Source organism: Temnothorax nylanderi, unplaced genomic scaffold (assembly GCF_030848795.1).
Source record: "Temnothorax nylanderi isolate EJ_2023f unplaced genomic scaffold, tnyl_v1.0 TNYL_tig0728_pilon, whole genome shotgun sequence".
Classification (NCBI taxonomy): Eukaryota; Metazoa; Arthropoda; class Insecta; order Hymenoptera; family Formicidae; genus Temnothorax; species Temnothorax nylanderi.
This window is the reverse complement of record NW_027249790.1, coordinates 28,536-35,683: the sequence shown is the minus strand read 5'-3', so window position 1 is coordinate 35,683 and position 7,148 is coordinate 28,536.

Genomic DNA, 7,148 nt, shown 5'->3' with positions numbered 1-7,148 from the left:
ATCCAACGACGAAAAAGTGGACTTTGGAGGAGAGTAAATACTCCTACCCCATATTACACCGATTCGTCACACCGACAAACTTAACGGCTTTGACAGACAAACATGCCAATAGATTGAAAACTTTCCTTGACGCCGAATTCGCGAAATTTGATCGGGAATCCACCGGTGTTACAGATCTAACAAAGCACGTAATTAAATTAACGGACCAGACCCCACACAAGCAGAAACCGTATCGACGTAGCGAAGCAATTCGCGAATTCATTAACAAAGAAGTCGACAGGTTGTTAGAAAAGGGATTCATAACTTGGAGCAATAGTGACTGGGCGTGCTCACCGGTCGTAGCCTCCAAAGCAAACGGAGGTCTGAGGTTTTGTATAGACTACCGTCCCGTGAATCGTCAAACGGCGAAACCTGCTTACCCACTCCAACACATAAAGTCAATCTTGTGCCAGCTACATCAAGCAAAAATAATCTCGACCCTAGACATGAGTGAAGCTTTTAACCAAATTCCAATGGACGAGGAAAGTAGGAAATATACTGCGTTCGTCGTCGAGGGCAAGGGATTGCTGGAGTGGTTGAGAATGCCATATGGGTTAACAGGCGCGCCGTCTACTTTCCAGAGTCTGATGGACCAATTAAAACGTAAAATTAAAGAAAAAATCGCCGAAAGACATCTCCCGAATAAGTGGGCGGATCAGGTATTCGCGTATTTAGATGACTAGATTGTAGTTAGTCAAAATCTTGAGGAACATCTTGCAATATTATCAATTTTGTTCGAGGTTCTACGCGAAGCAAAACTCGTGATTAATCGTGAGAAAAGTAGTTTTGCCTGTAAAGAAGTGAAATTCTTGGGTTATATAGTGGACGAGTTTGGTATAAGGCCAAACCCAGAAAAAATCCAACCAATTCTTGATTTCCCGGTTCCCAAAGATCGAACGCAGTTGCGACAATTTAACGGTCTTGTAAATTGGTACCATCGTCACCTGAAAAGCATCGCCCGAGTTCAGGGACCGTTGAATAAACTAACCAGTCCGAAAGTCCCGTAGAGATGGACGGAAGTCCAACAAAGATCGTTTGACGAAATTAAATCAGCATTAGCCAACGCGCCGCGACTGTACACGCCGACACCGGGACAACCTTTTATTTTGTACACAGACGCCAGTGATTTCAAGCTAGGTGCGATACTAGTACAGAAAGACCCTGACGGTGATAAGGAGAATTTAATCGAAGTATTAAGTCGACCGTTGAGAGGCGCGGAATTGCACTATACTACTACCGAGAAGGAGTGTCTGGCGGTGGTTTGGGCGGTCAATAAATTGCGTTGTTACTTGGAGACCATGCCGTTTAAAGTCGTCACGGATCATTAGGCTTTACAGTGGCTCTACAGATTAAAAAACCCCGTAGGCCGCCTAGCGAGGTGGGCTATCTATCTTCTACAGCATAAAATGACAGTCGAGTATAGGCGCGGAACAACAAACGAGGCGCCGGACGCCCTTTCGCGCATGTACGACGTCGACGTCGATCCCTTCGGGTGGGAGAAAACGGTCGAGGAAACAATTAAAAGTCAAATTAGGTTAACAACTATCTGTGACAAAGATTGGTATGATGTAAAACGCGAACTCGTAAGCAAACAACCCGATAGGTTCACGGATTGGAAGATCGAGAATGACGAGTTATATTATCATAGACCAGATTACGCGAAAATGCTGATCGATGACGTACATCCGTGGAAAAGAGTGGTCAGACCAGCTGAAGTTCTCGAGATTTTGCGAGAAAACCACGAAACTCCACAGGCAGGCACCTAGGTAGAGATAGCACATACGATCGAATACGACAGAACTACTACTGGCCAGGCATGTCGCAGGACGTAAAATCCTTTGTCGAGGACTGCGACGCATGAAAGTCAAGTTTAATCAGAGGCCACTGAAGGGACCTTTGATGACAAGACCTCTACTCACACCGTGGGCGCAATTGTCAATCGATACGGTAGGGCCGTTTACTCGTTCAAAGAAGGGGAATGTATACATAATTGTCGTGCAGGATCTCTATACAAAATTTGTCAAACTGTTCCCAGTATGTAAGCAAACCGGTAAAAATGTCGTTAGAATCTTGGAGACGGTATTCGATAAATGGGGAATTATCCCCGAGTCAATTATTACAGATAACGGTACCGAATACGTAAACAAAGACGTCAAAGCATTTCTTACAGCTAAGAAAATAAATCACATCACTACCCCATTAGCGCACCCTCAAGCAAATCCGGTAGAACGCGTCAATAGGACAATAAAACCAATGATTGCCGCGTTCATAAAAGATAGTCAAAACGAATGGAATAAAGATTTGTCAAAACTTCAACTCGCTTACAATACGGTACCACATGCCGGTAGTAGAGTCACGCTGTTTTACTTAAATTACGCGCGAGAGGCAAACATAAACCAGCGGAGATGTTTCGTCGACGGTAATGAGGAGGTAACGGATGACTTGGTCAAACACTGGGTTAAAAAATTGAGTAAATTCGACGAATTACGACATCAGGTCAAAAATCAGTTGAAATCATCCTCCGACAAACGTCTTGCCAATGCTAATTGTGACCGAATGAGACGGTTTGACTTAAATATCGGCGCGGAAGTTTTTTATCCGAACAAAAGACTGAGTAACAAAGCTGGAGGGTACTCAGCTAAACTGGGTCACCGCTACCTCGACCCAGCAATTGTAAAGCGAATAATTGGGCCAATGATCGTCGAACTGGCAGACAAAACCGATAAAGTCATTGGAAAATATTATGTAACGGATTTGAAAGTTCCTCGGCGGAGTTTACGCAACTCTTAAACTTTGCAGGCCATTCGACAGGACTCATCTGTAATCGACAGAACATCATGGACGGCGGAGACGACGAAATCACGTCGAGCTTGGAAGAGCTGCTCCAACGAAAATTAGAGATCGAGGAGCAGGTCAAGGCCCTCCTAACCAAACGCGAGCCCCAGCGGGATAAAACACCGTGGCAGGAAATCTCGGCCACACGGGACGATGAGCACGAAAATTTGTCAGAGGCCGCATCCGTCGCCACTTCGGGAGTTGCGCGACGATCCCCGCACTCGCGTAACGTGTCGGAGACTTCCACGACAGGTAGCTACGACCAGCCACTCCCAGAGGAGGAAGTTGGGGAAGCCACACCCGCAACAAGCCCCGAAGTCCTTCGACTACTCAAGGAAATCCGGGCCCTTCCCCCTCCTCGCCTCAAGTTGACGAAACCAACGAGGGTTTCCGCTGCCGAAGTCCGTGCGGAAAACGTAAAACGAAACCGCATCCCCAGCAAGGATCATCCCTTGCAAACATCGTCGAAATGGAAAAGGGAGTTGAAGACAACCGACGATCCTAGGGCATTGGTCGCCCCTTCGGTAGCCGTAATGCCACTTCCACTGGCAAAAATGCCGTCCTTCGACGAAGTGCTGAAGGAACTCGGCGTCTCGGAACTTCCCGATGCCACGGGCGGGAAAACGCCGTTGTATTTCGCCGATTGTAGAATAATCAGCGAAGGCATGCTCAAAGACCTCATTATTAAACGGGCTAAACTCCTAGTGGAACGCATGCAATCAACTAAGGTGGATCGTGGCACTCAAACCTTCGTCACCTCCGTAGGCAAAAAGCACGTCGCTGGATGCGTCAACTGCCGCTCAAAGGAGCATCATTTCAAAGATTGCAGACTGCCCTATCGTCCCGGATTCTGCCAAGTTTGCGGGGCCGATGGATTTGACACCGACGACTGCGTCTACCCACATGGGATAGAACACGAGCTCGCTCTCAACCGGTGCCCCGGATGCGCTACGGACGTCGTCCCTCTATTGCCCGGAATGCCCGGACTGCAATATCCGGTACGGAGACATCGTCGACTGGTTGAGACTCAATTATGCAACCTGGCCTACAGCATTGATATCCAAAGACCACCAATACCTGGTCAACGAGGGCACAGAGATCCTGAAAAGGAGAGTCAAGGCTAAATTCGACGACCCCACAGACTAACCAAACCGCGCACGCGCCTTCCTAATTCGGGAGAACGCCCTTTTCTCCACACCGGTCGTCGCCAACTCCGCTGCACCATCAGCAAGAGAGTTGTCAGTAGAAAAGAACCTCCTTGCGATTCAAGCGGTATGCGCACCGCGCAACAGGAAAACGCTGGATGAGATCATGCGGGAAAGACCGGAAATGCGAGACGGGGAGGAAATCCACGTCTTAGTACCCACCAAGTACAAGAAGAGGACGTAGGCTACCCTCCTCATGAAGACTTCGACGACCAATGTTAAACATTTTGTCCTAAATATTTTGTTTTTATATGTCTGTTTTGCCGAGTTTATTATTCACCGTAACTATTGACAAGTTTAATTTACGTTGTTTCGGTGAATTTGTCAAATTTAATTTTAGTAAGGGTCGTCAAAATAGGTATAGATAAGTCTTCCGTTGTGTTCTTTCGTCTCACTTAGCAAATAAGCATTACAAGATTATAAAGCATAATTAGGCTACCGTGACTTTAAATACATTTGTCACCAAAATAATAAGTGTACCATTTCCAGCCTCACTTACTAACATCCCTTCCTCAATTTGCCAAAGTCAATGAGAAATGTCATACCCATAAATTATGGGTGAAAGGGAGATTTTCAGGTGACTATAAGTGGAGCAGCAGGGCGAAGGCACGGCCCGTACGAGACCTTCCGAGCATCTCATTCACGATGTCAAGGTTCGAGGGAGGGGAGTGTGACAGGAGAATATAATCCTTCCCCTCGACATCGACACTCGATGTAATAACCGATCCGATAGGGCTGCCGATTGTCGTACTGCCCGCGCTGTGCGAGCGCCAAGCCTCGAAAACCGCCGAGACAGAGGGCCAATAGCGTAGCCGCACGCGACGGAATATATCGACCGATAACGACTAGGATCGAAGGTGTGGTCGCGTGGTAGCAGGACGACCGAGAGATCGACGAAAGGAGACTCTCTCGTCGGTCTTCGGCGTGAACAGTCCGAATCATACATTGTCATATTAGAGCGTTGGAGAACTTGCTCGTCGGTCTTCGGCGTGTAGGGTCCGAGTGATTTTGTCTGCCAGTTGATAATACTGTAGAGCGTTGTGTTGTACGAGTGTTCCGAACAACTGTCAACGTGATATAGAGATTGTGAGCGGGCCGTACGCTGTATACGGTAGCAGTAACATAACCTGTATGTAAGTTTAATTAAATTAATACGCTTGTATAGCTTGTCTATCTCTCTTCTCTTGACTTTCGCAATATTCCTTGGGTCCCCGACGGAACTCCCCTTGAGTGTCTCATAATTAGTCGTGGATCAATAAAACGTGAGTTTGTTAGTTCTTACAAAACTAACTGGCGCCCAATTGTCATAAAATATTAGTCAATTCTTAGAGCCCTGGCAGCCCTTGACCCAGGCCGCGCCAGGTGTCGGCGTTACACGCAAAATTAACTACTAATCTTCGTCAAAGATTTTAACGCCAGTCTCAATATATATATATATCTTATATATATGTATATATATATATATATATATGTATATATATATATATAATATATTGTATTACAAAATAATTATATTAATTTTGGACGAGCCTTAACTACGCACGGCGATATTTAACAATATTAATATTTGGATCTTAGAAGATTGGACGAAGGAAATGGAAGATTACAAAAATTGTAATTATAAATATTAATTAATTAATTGAGTTTTATTTAATATTGCAAAACGTATATTTCATGGGTGTAAAATAAATTTTTTTAAAACAATATTTATATTTTTTAAATATATATATATGGCATTCAGTACTAGAAGACGGTCAGGATGATTTACGGCTAAAAGCAGCACTAAATTATGAAATGGAGGAAGCTGCAAAGGCAAAAAGAAATCAAGACATGGAAAAGCGTGTTAATCAGCAAGAAGAAAAATATATTAAAAATCAGACTCAGAAGAAAAAGAACAAAAATAAGAAAATATAATATTAATTTGGAAAATTATAATGTAGAAGATTATTTGAGAAAAATAAATAAATTTTTTTAAACAATTAATGTACAATTATTATATTTTAAAAATAAATAATTATAAATATAAAATAAATTAATAGTAAATAAATGTAATAAAATTTCGCAAAGGCGCCGACGTATCGGCCGGAAGTAATACCCTTTGCGATTATAGTCACGAGAATGAGCGCGATGCGCATCGAGATCGCGTCGCACGTGCATGTAAGATAGCGAGGGAGAGAGAGAGAGAGAGGGGGAGAGAGAGAGAGAGAGAGGAGAGAGAGAGAGAGAGAGAGAGAGAGAGAGAGAGAGAGAGAGAGAGAGAGAGAGAGAGAGAGAGAGAGAGAGAGAGAGAGAGAGAGAGAGAGAGGAGAGAGAGAGAGAGGAGAGAGAGAGAGGAGAGAGAGAGAGAGGATAGAGAGAGAGAGAGAGAGAGAGAGAGAGGAGAGAGAGAGAGAGAGAGAGAGAAGAGAGGGAGAGAGAGAGGAGAGAGAGAGAGAGAGAGAGAGAGAGAGAGAGAGAGAGAGAGAGAAAGGAGAGAGAGAGAGAGAGAGAGAGAGAGAGAGAGAGAGAGAGAGAGAGAGGAGAGGAGAGAGAGAGAGAGAGAGAGAGAGAGAGAGAGAGAGAGAGAAGAGAGAGAGAGAGAGAGAGAGAGAGAGAGAGAGCGAGAGGCGAGATAGAGAGAGAGAGCGAGAGAGAGAGCGAGAGAGAGAGAGAGAGAGAGAGAGAGAAGAGAGAGAGAGAGGAGAGAGAGAGAGAGAGAGAGAGAGAGAGAGAGAGAGAGAGAGAGAGAGAGAGAGAGAGAGAGGAGAGAGAGAGAGAGAGAGAGAGAGAGATAGAGAGGAGAGAGAGAGAGAGAGAGAGAGAGAGAGAGAGAGAGAGAGAGAGAGAGAGAGAGAGAGAGAGAGAGAGAGAGAGAGAGAGAGAGAGAGAGAGAGAGAGAGAGAGAGAGAGAGAGAGAGAGAGAGAGAGAGAGAGAGACTATTTGTGTGTCTTATGACATATGTCCTCCGGGGCGAAGCCCGGGTAACCAGCTAGTATAATATATAATACTTTTTGAGATATTCAAGGAAAACTTGGTAACTTTTTCAATATATATTTAGCTTGTGATATCTTGATAATTGTTTGCCAGAG